This window comes from Salmo salar, chromosome 13 (genome assembly GCF_965601325.2).
Source record: "Salmo salar chromosome 13, fSalSal1, whole genome shotgun sequence".
NCBI lineage: Eukaryota > Metazoa > Chordata > Actinopteri > Salmoniformes > Salmonidae > Salmo > Salmo salar.
Window position 1 is genome coordinate 74508369 of NC_138303.1, and position 12566 is coordinate 74520934.

Genomic DNA, 12566 nt, shown 5'->3' on the forward strand with positions numbered 1-12566 from the left:
GTAAATTAGACTAGCGGCCAGTTATCTAAACTTGTAGTAATCATGTTGGAATTACTGCTCGGGGCCACCATAGATCATATTAACTGCTGTTTGTCTCCACCCTATGGCAAAATGTGTAGAATTGCAGAAAATCCACTGAACTGCTACTCTCCCCCCATTGCAAAATGAGTAGAACTGCATACAATGAACTCTAAAAATGTAATTCTTCCCCATTCTCTAAACTATTTTTGTTCACAAGGTGGTGGGAGGGGCGCAACAATTTGGCTTAAGCCCCCAAAAGGCTAGGGCCTGTTCGGATTGCATGTGTGGGTATGGATGTGGGTATGCAGACCTGCGAGCCACTGTGGCCCCTCATGAGTTCTGATTTGTGGCCCCCACCCCATCAATGTTGCCCATCCCTGATGTACAGTATTTTTGATTGTTTTAGTGTTACTGTGTAACTGTCACCATCTAGTCATACAACATGAATACGAGACAGCTCCGAATGCTCCGAAAAAAATTACATTGTCAGTGTGTATTAATAAATAAGTCCTTACTACAAAACCTATAAATGTACAACCTCTTTATAGACTAATGTGATCTGTCAGGTCATAAAAAAACATTGATTTATTACAGAAGTGATTTTCAATAGTATTTACATTAACATGCTTGTATAAAATACAAAATGTATTTAACCCAGAAATGTTACGTCAACGCAAGAAACTGCACTGAAACAGGGAAGGACAACCTGGACATGCTCAATAAGTAACTTATGTTTTCGTAATGAACACAACCCAGGAGAGAAAGAGACAGGTGGGGAGAGACGATGGGTGGGTGCGGTGTTAGCTGAGAGCAGGGGTGGCCGTCTTGCTGCACAGTCGACCCAGGAGGCCTGCCATCTGCATTAGGGAGTTCACGCCCTCCGCCACCTTCATGTGGGTGTATCCCATCTCCTGAGAAAAGGGACAATACCAAGTAAACAAGGAGAGCGATGCCGAAGCGAAATTGATTAATACTATGGTGTGGCTTACTTTCCTATGCCAAGTCTGGCACTTTTCTGCCATTTTGTTCACCCAACCAGAGATGTACATAATGTACAGTGAGCAACAAAAGTATTGGGACAGTGACACGTTTTGTTGGTTTTGGCTTTATACTCCATCACTTTGGATTTGAAATGATACGAGGTTAAAGTGCGTCTGTCAGCTTTAATTGTAGGGTATTTTCATCCATATTGGGTGAACCGTTTAGAAATTACAGCACTTTTTGTACATAGTCCCCTCCATTTTAGGGGACAAATTCACTAGTAGTAAAAAGTTATGTATTTGGCCCCATATTCCTAGCACGCAATGACTACAAGCTTGTGACTCTCCAAATTTGTTGGATGCATTTGCAGTTTGTTTTGGTTGTGTTTCAGATTATTTCTATTGTAAATAAGAATAGAATGCTTTTAAACACTTCTACATTAATGTGGATGCTACCATGATTACAGATGATCCTGAATTGTGAATGATGAGTGAGAAAGACGCACAAATATCATACCCCTCTCACCATTACTATAACATGGGAGATTAGCATTTTATATCAAAAATCTAATCAAATTTATTTGTCACATACACATGGTTAGCAGGTGTTAATGCAATTGTAGCGAAATGCTTGTGCTTCTAGTTCCAACCATGCAGTAATATCTAACAAGTAATCTACCAATTCCACAACAACTACCTTGTACACACAAGTGTAAAGGAATGAAAATGAATATGTACATAAAAATATATAAATGAGTGATGGCCGAACGGCATAGGCAAGATGTAATAGATGGTATGGAGTACAATATATACATATGAGATGAGTATTGTAGGGTATGAAAACATAAAGCAGCATTGTTTAAGGTGGCTAGTGATACATTACATCAGGATGGCAAGATGCAGTAGATGGTATAGAGTACAGTATATACATATGAGATGAGTAATGTAGGTTATGAAAACATTATATAAAGTTGCATTGTTTAAAGTGGCTAGTGATACATCTAATTACATCAAGATGGCAAGATGCAGTAGATGGTATAGCGTACAGTATATACATATGAGATGAATAATGTAGGTTATGTAAACATTATCTAATATAAAGTGCCAAGTGATAAATTGATTACATCAATTTTTCCATTATTAAAGTGGGTTGAGTTGAGTCAGTATGTTGGCAGCAAACACTCAATGTTAGTGATGGCTGTTTAACAGTCTGATGGCTTGAGATAGAAGCTGTCTCTCGGTTCCAGCTTTGATGCACCTGTATTGACCTCGCCTTCTGGATGATAGCGGGGTGAAAAGGCAGTGGCTCGGGTGGTTGCTGTCCTTGATGATCTTTTTGGCCTTCCTGTGACATCAGGTGGTGTAGGTGTCCTGGAGGGCAGGAAGTTTGCACACGGTGATGCGTTGTGCAGACCTCACTACCCTCTGGAGAGCCTTACGGTTATGGGCGGAGCAGCTGCCGTACCAGGCGGTGATACAGCCCGACAGGATGCTCTCGTTTGTGCATCTGTAAAAGTTTGTGAGTGTTTTTGGTGACAAGCAGAATTTCTTCAGCCTCCTGAGGTTGAAGAGGCGTGGCTGCGCCTTCTTCACCACGCTGCCTGTGTGGGTGGACCATTTCAGTTTGCCCGTGATGTGTACGCCGAGGAACTTAAAACTCTCAAAACTCAAATATCATACCCCCAAGACATGCTAACCTCTCACCATTACTATAACAGGGGAGATTAGCATTTTTTTTGAGCTCACTGTACAACTGCAAATGTTTTACCATGTCTCTTACCTTGATGAACGCCAACTTAAGATACTCGGACATCTGGAAAGTCTCACACACTCTGAAGATGTTGCCGATTATGTCCTCAGGGGAGTAACCCAGGGCCCACAGCTGCTCAATAATCTAAGGGAGAGGTACACATGAATATTAATCAGCTATATGGTCCTACTATACATTATAAACTGAGCAGTTATTGATCACTTTAATTAAGAACCATACTTAACGGTTAGAGAAATAAGGGTTATTCATCAGGAGGAATATTACACTCATTCGGTTTTGATTGTTATTGTAAAGAGGATCGCAATACCTTGTAAGCCTCATCAATGTTGGAATTGACACAGTGTTCCAGCATGCTTTTCACCAACAGTGGGTGTGGCTCATCGCACACCTGAACAAAAACAAACAAATGTACTTGTCTTTCCTTTGAAACAGACCCTACGCATTGCCAATTTTGCCTTCTAAAATGACAAAATAAGACCGGTTAGGTAACAGAACCGTACCTTGAACACATTTTCGCTATTGATGTAGCCAAAACCGGAATTTGTGGATTGTAGGTTATTCAGCGCCTGATGAAAAAAATAAAAATTAAAGAAAGCTCAAGTTATTATTATAGTTTCTCACGTCTCAGCCAAACTTTAATTGGCCCCCCAAAAAGTACAGCCACTATGAGCAGCCATGGATGAGGGTTTCGGTGGCGCCGGACAACGTAACCGGAAAGATTCATTTACCAACCCATTGGGGTGTCCACCCAGTGTTCAGAATGACAGAAATCACAGTTACATTATGGTAATTCATCTTAACAGAACATGCAACTCCTGTAATGAAGCAGCCAATAAAACATCCTTTTCAAACACTTCCCAAAATGCAATTGGCAGGAAAACACCGTTCTAAACAGTGCACCTGATGCAAGAGGTTCCATATGTGATAGAGATGAAAATCTGTTAGAAACTTAAAGAGGGGGACTCTAAAGATACAACTACGGTAGGATTGTGCCTTTGGCTCCTGGACAACGAAAGAAAGTTATGAAAACCAAATAGAACAGGAGAGAAATGCTGGTTTCAAGTCTGTCAAATAATTGCCTCCACGTTTCTATGGTCGGATTGAAGCACGGTAAGACATGCCTCATAATATGAAGTATACTGCCTCAAGCTCAAGTTACAAAGTGGTGTGACGCGCTGACAGCCTGCCTACCGTTTCCTATACACTTGAATGGTGAATGGGAGGCGTGCTTCAATTACCAGTTGGGAAAGAAAAATAGCTATTTAATCGAGGGCATCAAAATTGTTCTCAACACGCGATTGCATTTAGAATTGTTGCGCAATAACTGACCTGATAAAAGCGCGTTTCACTCCAGCAGCAAGGAGCTGCAGCAGCGCTGTCTGACAAGTGATATTCTGCTCTGTATGCTGTGCGTGTGATAATTAAGATACATGACAACTAACGGAAATACACACGCCCCAATTTAATTCCCCAAAATGTTGCTCATTAATCAGGAGACCGATAAACTTGACGGTCAAATGTATTTCCATTGACTGATATTTCCATCAATGAATGAAAAGCATTATTTTGCAATTGGATAGATTTTTTCTCTAGGTCAATTTGTCTGGCAAAAAGCCGCAAACCCTCCCATGGATAGATGCAGTGTTCAACAAACTTGATATTTTAAAAACGGGTAACTTGTTGACACCAAAACATCCTAAGACATTCCCAATCTAGTTGGAATGGTAACAAGAAGGCTATTCTCATGGAACCCTTAGTGTCAACACGGAGGACAGTTGGCCCTTTTCCCCCATGTCTCTCATGTCTCCCTGGGCGGTGAAGATGATGGCCTCCAGGCAGTCATTGCTGGTGACCAGGTTCTCCCTCTCCACCACCTCCAGCAGACGCGTCATGACCTGCTCGTCCCTCAGCTTGGTGTGGCGCAGGACCGCGCAGTGTGACTGGATGGGCTCTGTGGAGGAAGGGGCAGAGCAACACGGAGGACCATCAGGACAGAGAAAAGATAATGTGACCTTACACTTAGTTCCCTATTCAATTCGACAGCGTCATTGTATTGTACGGTTAGGACCCTCACCTATGATCTTGTCGGAGGCGTTGCACGCCAGAGCGAAGCGTGTGGTTTTAGAGTAGATCTCCATGGTCCTCCTCAAGGCCTGCTGGGCTCCGTCTGTCATGCTGGAGACAAGAACAGCCTTTACAGACACAGCCATTATAGGTACACTAGATCAGCTTAGCTGTCGTGACCCTCAGGGGGTCTTACCTGTCAGTCTCATCCAGGATGATGATCTTGTGTCTCCCTTTAGGGAGGGTGACTTTCTGCTGGGCAAACATCTTAATCGTGTTTGGAACTACATCGATGCCTCTGAGGAAGATGGATGACAATGTGGTGGTGTAGGCTTCACTGTCTAAAGCAACATGATTTTAACCCGAAATGCAGCTCCTGGACTCATAGGTTGTGCAGTTAAAGGAAAGACTCACCCATTTTTGATTTGTTATCATATTTGTGCATCCCTATGTAAGAATGCTGTTCATCGACTATAGCTCAGCCTTCAACACCATAGTGCCCTCCAAGATCATCACTAAGCTCAGGTCCTGGGTCTGAACCCCTCCCTGTGCAACTGGGTCCTGGACTTCCTGACGGGCCGGCCCCAAGTGGTGAAGGTAGGAAACATCACCTCCACTCCGCTGATCCTCAACACAGTGGCGCGTGCTCAGCCCTCTCCTATACTCCCTGTTCACCCATGACTGCGTGGCCACGCACGTCTCCAATTCAATCAAGTTTGCTGACAACACAACAGTGGTAGGCCTGCCTGATTACCAACGACAAGACAGCCTATAGGGAGAAGGTGAGTGCCTTGGCGGAGTTGTGCCAGTGAAATAACCTCTCCCTCAACGACAACAAATGGGAAGGAGCGGATCATGGACGGCAGGAGAAAGGAGAGGGCGTGCCCCCATCCACATCGACGGGGCCTCAGTGGAGAGGGTCAAAAGCTTAAAGTTCCTCGGTGTGCACATCACTGACGACCTGAAATGGTCCCTTCACACAGATAGTGTGGTGAAGGCACAACAGCGCCTTTTCGGCTTGGCACCTAAGACCCTCGCGAACCTCTAGCGAGGCACTATTGAGAGCATGCTGTCGGGCTGTATCACCGCCTGGTACGGCAAATGCACCATCCGCAACTGCAGGGCTCTCCAGAGGGGGGTGCGGTCATCCCAAGGCATCATCACTGCCTGCCCTCCAGGACATCTACAGAACCCGGTGTCACAGGAAGGCCAAGAAGATCATCAAGGACCTCAGCCACCCAAGTCAAAGCCTGTTCACCCCGCCACCATCTAGAAAGTAGAGAGAGTACTGGTGACTGAGAGGCTGATAAACAGCTTCTAACTCCAGGCCATCAGATTGTTAAACAGTCACCACTAGCCGGCCTCCACCCAGTGTGCCTTGCCCTGAACCTCAGACACTGTCACTAGCCGGCTACCACCCGGTACTCTACCCTGCACCTTAGAGACCACAGCCCTATGTACATAATCACTGAACACTGGTCACATTAATAATGTTTACATACTGTTCTACCCACTTTATTTGTATACTGTATTCTAGTCATGGCTCATCCTATATAACTATTGCTATACACACTATCACACCTTTTCTATTCACATACTGTCCATACACACCCTTCACATACATAAACACCGAGTGCACAAAACATTAGGAACACGTTCCTAATATTGAGTTACACCCCCCCTTTGCCCTCAGAACAGCCTCAATGTGTCAGGGGCATGGTCTCTACAAGGCGTCGAAAGCGTTCCGCAGGGATGCTGGCCCATGTTGATTCCAATGCTTCCCACAGCTGGATGTCCTTTGGGTGGTGGACCATTCTTGATACACAGGGTTAACTGTTGAGCGTGAAAAATCCAGCAGTGTTGCAGTTCTTGACACACTCAAACCAGTGCGCCTGGCACCTACTACCGTACCCCGTTCAAAGGCACAGAAATATTTTGTCTTGCCCATTCACCCTCTGAATGCCACACACACAATTCATGTCTCAATTGTCTTAAGGCTTAAAACGGATTATTTAACCCGTCTCCTCCCCTTCATCAACACTGATTGAAGTGGATTTAACAAGTGACATCAATAAGGGATCATAGCTTTCACCAGGTAAGTCTGTCATGGAAAGAGCAGGTGTTCCTAACGTTTTGTACATTCAGGACCGGAATCTAATTTCCTGCAATTCTATCCATTTCGCTATGGGGTTTTGTACTGTGTATTTATATACGGTATTCTCGACATAGCTCCTAATATTTCTACTACTGTACATTGCATTTTAGCTACAGCGTTTATGCACACATATTTATTGATATAGAGCAGATGTCAAGAATCCAGTGTATCTACAGCTGTACATAGCATTCCTGGTATATCTAGTGTAAATACATTTGGTGTAGATGTGTATAGATAGCCTTCCCTGTAGCTCAGTTGGTAGAGCATGGTGTTTGCAACACCAGGGTTGTGGGTTCGATTCCCACAGGGGGCCAGCACAGAAAAAAAAATGTATGAAATGTATGCATTCACTACTGTAAGTCGCTCTGGATAAGAGCGTCTGCTAAATGACTAAAATGAAATGAAAAATGATTGCATTTGGATTACTATTACAGTGCTATTTGTGTTGTTAATTGGATTCGTTCCGACATTTAAAAAAAAACTTTTTAGATCACGTGTGTATCGTTTTCTATTGCTGGGTATTTGATTTTGATTAATACGATTTATTTAAAGCCCATATGGGCTTACAAGACACTACTAGAACAAGTATTAGTACTACACCGTTGGAGCTAGAAACACAAGCATTTCACTGCACCTGAGAAACATCTGCATATTTGTGTATGCGACCAATAAACTTTGATTTGACCTCTGAGCGATGTTCTATAGATTCCCGGGGTTATTTCATGGATTCATGTGTATCTAAGCTACTCAAGCAGGCAGAAATACAGCTAGTATAATGATGAAAATGCACCATACCGGCTGTATTTCTGCCTGCTTGAACACAGAATAGCTCAGATACACATGAAATGACCCCGGGGAATCTATAGAACGTCCTTCGGAGGTGAACAAATACAATATAACATTCAAAATGGGTGAATCTTTCCTTTAAGTATGCCAGTGTGACATTTTTCATGGCAGACATCACTTGCTCTTACCTGTCATTGGAAGCATTTAGTTCCAGGACAGCATCTTTCATGGCTGGGCCTAGAAGAGCTCACGCCAAACACAGAATACTAGTGGTCTTTGCTGTACAGGGGGATCCTATAATAATGATACTTATGTTTAAAAAAAAAGAAAAAAAAAGGAGGTGCCATATGAAAGATGGCATAACATTACTCCGCTGCACCAACATGTCAGTATGTAATATCAAATCGTTATGATGAAAGAATGAATCCGGTCAGTCACTCACTGCAATAATGATGTTGGGTACATTTCCCTCTCTGGCAAACGCCTATAGGAGAGAAGGGAACAACAACAAAAAAATCATATATTTGGCTATTATTTAGCAAAAAATATTGAAACTTAAAATATTGAGGATACTTTACCTCCAATCTGCTAACAGTCTCCTCGTTGCCTACTATTTCATTCAACTTCAATGGTCTGTATTTGTCAACCCTGTGAGATATTCAGAACAAGCATAGCTATCAGCAACTAGCTTTGATGGCAACTAAGCGAGTCTGTTGGAACATTATCCCAACAGACTCACTTCAAAGCTAATCAACAAGCAATTCATAGTGATTTACACAATTGCGTGGACTAGCAGCGCTAGCTTTTGCTCCAATGAGATGCTTAGAGCGTAACATTACATAGCTAACGCTGGGTACTTTTTGAGAGGCATGCATAATGGCTGTTTTCATAGCGAATATTCATTTTAGTGCTATTAGCTAGCTAGCTACAATGTTAGGATCTTACGTTGTGGAACTATTTTTTTATTTTACCTTTATTTAACTAGGCAAGTCAGTTAAGAACAAATTCTTATTTTCAATGACGGCTTAGGAACAGTGGGTTAACTGCCTTGTTCAGGGGCAGAACGACAGATTTTTACCTTGTCAGCTCGGGGATTCGGAGGGAGGAGCTGATTTTCTGTATATGACTTTTTTTTATGACTATAACATTTGTTGGCATCTTCAATTCTTGTACTTTCTCATAATATTTCAACACGGCTGCTCAGGTAGATTTACGGAACTACTAAACTTGGAACCAATCAGAACTCCCCTACATACCCCTTGTGATGAAGGCAGCCAATGGCCTGCTTCTATCTACAACGCTAGCTAGCTCCCAGACTGAAATAAGATAAAGATTTTTTTTTCAACTGCAATTGAAATATGCAGCATGCAATACGAATTGTCTTGATCATACGAAGAGGTAACTCTGTTGACGATTTTAGCCAATTTAATGAAAGCTAGTCAATGTTACAGACTAGCCTAGCCAGCTACTGTAAGTGTCAATTTGTGTTTCATTAGTTATCGCTCTATCAGTGAATTTAAATGTTTAAATCATGTTTTGGCATGATTACATGTCTCACTTCAAGTAACCAGCTGCAGGCTTAAAGAAACATTCAATCATATACTTTGCATAGAAACACAAATAAATGCATGTAGAGAGATGTGCGTGTCATGCATACTAGAATGGAAGTTTTAAAACGACATATGCTTATTAGTCAATACATATGGCATAGTCTACAAATATAGCATATATTGTAATACAATCTGCTCAACAACAAAAAACGAGCCACAGTTTGATTTCTAAACCAGATGAATTCTCAAATAGCAGCTGCCCAATACCATGGTGGGCATGCATAATGTTGGATGGCCAATACCATGGTGGGCATGCATAATGTTGGATGGCCAATACCATGGTGGGCATGCATAATGTTGGATGCATTGGAATATAAAGTATGGAGAATGATAAAGAGGCTGTAGGATTATATACTGTAAAAGCAGTTGTGAAATAAATGTTTGAGTTTAAAATACTAAAAATGTTCAGTGAAATGTGAGTATATTTAGGTGGTTTAGATCAGGGTTACCCAAACTTGGTCCTGCCCCCATGCATGCTTTGTTTTTTGCCCTAGCATTACACAGCTGATTCAAATAATCAAAGCTTGATGGTGAGTTGGTTATTTGAGTCAATGTAGTTGACTGATGTAGAGAGACATTTACATTTGAGTAATTTAGCAGATGCTCTTATCCAGAACGACTTACAGGTGGAACTAAGGCACAGACCGTCTTCACCTAGTTGGCTCAGGGATTCGAAATAGGCAAATGCATGTGGTCTCAATGTCGAAATGGTGACAGAAGGGCTAGTTCAAACTGCAGTAGGATGGTTCTCCTGACAGGTGAATTAATCAGCCCATGGTTGATCTCTGGGAGTAGGACACAGGAGAGCTGACTAGATCATGTAAGACAAGAATGAATGAAAGAAATCATCACAGCAAAGGAATGTAGTTTGTGAGCTAGAAAATGAACATCATGACAGTCTGAGGCAGGGTGCTCTGCAATTATCCGACTACTGACAGGGATAATGTGGCATTTCTTATTTGTCAGTATGAATGAAATGAGTGGGTCCTGCCTTGGTGACTGTAGTAGATTTACACTACTTGTCCTATAGGTTTTTGTAGTCTTCAATTATTACTTGGAATAAACTGAAAACTAAAACACTCCTTGTCCCAGAATGACATGCTAGCTAGTGATAAATCCATCTGCTCCTGCTAGCTAGCAACACATCTGCTTGTTGTAACTAGTAAGCTAGCTACATTACTAAAAGGTTGCTGTGTTCTAAGTTGGGAGTCATTTTACAGCTTGCATTGATGGTATCACATTTATATATCTATATTGAACAAAAATAAAAACGCTACATTTCAAAGATTTTACTGAGTTACAGTTCATATAAAAGCAAATCAGTCAATTGAAATAAATAAATTAGACCCTAATCTATGGATTTCACGACTGAGAATACAGATATGGATCTGTTGGTCACCGATACCTCACAAAACCAGTCATTATCTGGTGTGATCACCATTTGCCTCACGCAGCGCAACACATCTCCTTTGCATAGAGTTGATCAGCCTGTTGATTGTGGCCTGTGGAACGTTGTCCCACTCTTCCATGGCTGTGTGAAGTTGCTGGATATTGGCGGGAACTGGAATATGCTGTCGAACACGTCGATCCAGAGCATCCCAACCATGCTCAATGGGTGACATGTCTGGTGAATATGCAGGCCATGGAAGAACTGGGACATTGTAAGCTTCCAGGAATTGCATACAGATCCTTGCGACATGGGGCTGTGCATAATCATGCTGAAATATGAAACATGAGGTGATGGATGAATGGTACGATAATGGGCCTCAGGATCTCGTCACGGTATCTCTGTGCTTTCAAATTGCCATTGATAAAATGAAAATTGGGTTCATTGTCCGTAGCTTACGCCTGCCCATACCCCCACCATGGGGCACTCTCTTCACAACGTTGACATCAGAAAACCGCTCGCCGACATGTCGTCTGCCTTCTGCCCGGTACAGTTAACCTGGGATTCATCCGTGAAGAGCACACTTCTCCACCGTGCCAGCGGCCATCGAAGGTGAGCATTTGCCCACTGAAGAAGTTGGTTAAGTCGCCTGTCAGGACGATGAGCTCCCTGAAACGTTTTCTGAAAGTTTTTGCAGAAATGGTGGACAGCTCTGGTGGACATTCCTGCAGTCACCATGGCAATTGCACGCTCCCTCAAAACTTGAGACATCTGTGGCATTATGTTGTGTGACAACTGCACATTTTAGAGTGCCTTTTATTTTCCCCAACACAAGGTGCACCTATGTAATGACCGTGCTGTTTAATCAGCTTCTTGGTATGCCACACCGGTCAGGTGGGTGGATTATTTTGGCAAAGGAGAAATACTCATTAACAGGGATGTAAACACATTTGTGCACAACATTTTAGAGAAATAAGCTTTTTGTGCATATGGAACATTTCTGGGATCTTTTATTTCAGCTCATGAAACATGGGACCAACACTTTACATGCTGCGTTTATATTTGTGTTCAGTGTAAATTGTTAGTCATTTTTATTTATTTGTAATCTATCTGATAGCAGTTTCTCGAGATGGATAACGTAATTGGCAGACGTGATCAGCAGATAACACCGTGAATATTACGAGTTTTGATTGGTTTACAGTTTAGTATCGGTGGCGTTTGTCTGTCCAACTAGCGAACATAAATGTAAGTATTTTGATTTACATTGCCAACAAAACAGATGTGTTCAGAAGAAATATACACAATGTCGAATCCAGCTCTTCTCGACACAACTCGATCATCTCGAAAACGAAAGTAGCAAGCTTGAAACGGCCCATCACCTATCTACTCAAATGATCCATTACCACTGCTAGCTAGCCATGATGAGCAATTGGAGTCCGCTAATAAATACCAAAATACTGCAACTAACTAGCTTGTAAATCTCACCATTGCAGATCATATCCATTGCTATTTGAGTCCGTAAATAAATACAACAATACTGCAACTAACTAGCTTGTAAACCTTACCATGGCAGCTCATATCCATTGCTAGACACTTTCGCAGTGTCCTCATCTTTCTTCGGTTGAACTTCTGTTTGAATTTGCTCAGAATCTGCCTCATTCATCGCCACGTCCATGTTTTCGGCTGCAGTTCTTCCCGCCACGGCAGGAAACAAATAACTGGCGCTAAACTGACGTCATTTCCTTGAAGATGCTAGTTGTCCTCCATCAGTAGATTTTTAGCCAACCGGTTG

The 12566-nt window shown here is 42.3% G+C and overlaps 1 pseudogene across 1 annotated transcript; it reads right to left on the bottom strand.

Moving 5' to 3' along the window:
• Positions 1-588: 588 nt before the first annotated feature.
• On the bottom strand, positions 589-12561 carry LOC106567718 (replication factor C subunit 2-like; annotated as a pseudogene). Its single transcript, XR_014380147.1, has 11 exons — positions 12340-12561; positions 8356-8425; positions 8216-8261; positions 7966-8071; positions 5033-5134; positions 4847-4947; positions 4569-4723; positions 3273-3341; positions 3080-3160; positions 2782-2895; positions 589-932 (listed from the first exon to the last, which is right to left on the bottom strand). The product of XR_014380147.1 is annotated as a replication factor C subunit 2-like (transcript).
• Positions 12562-12566: the final 5 nt, after the last annotated feature.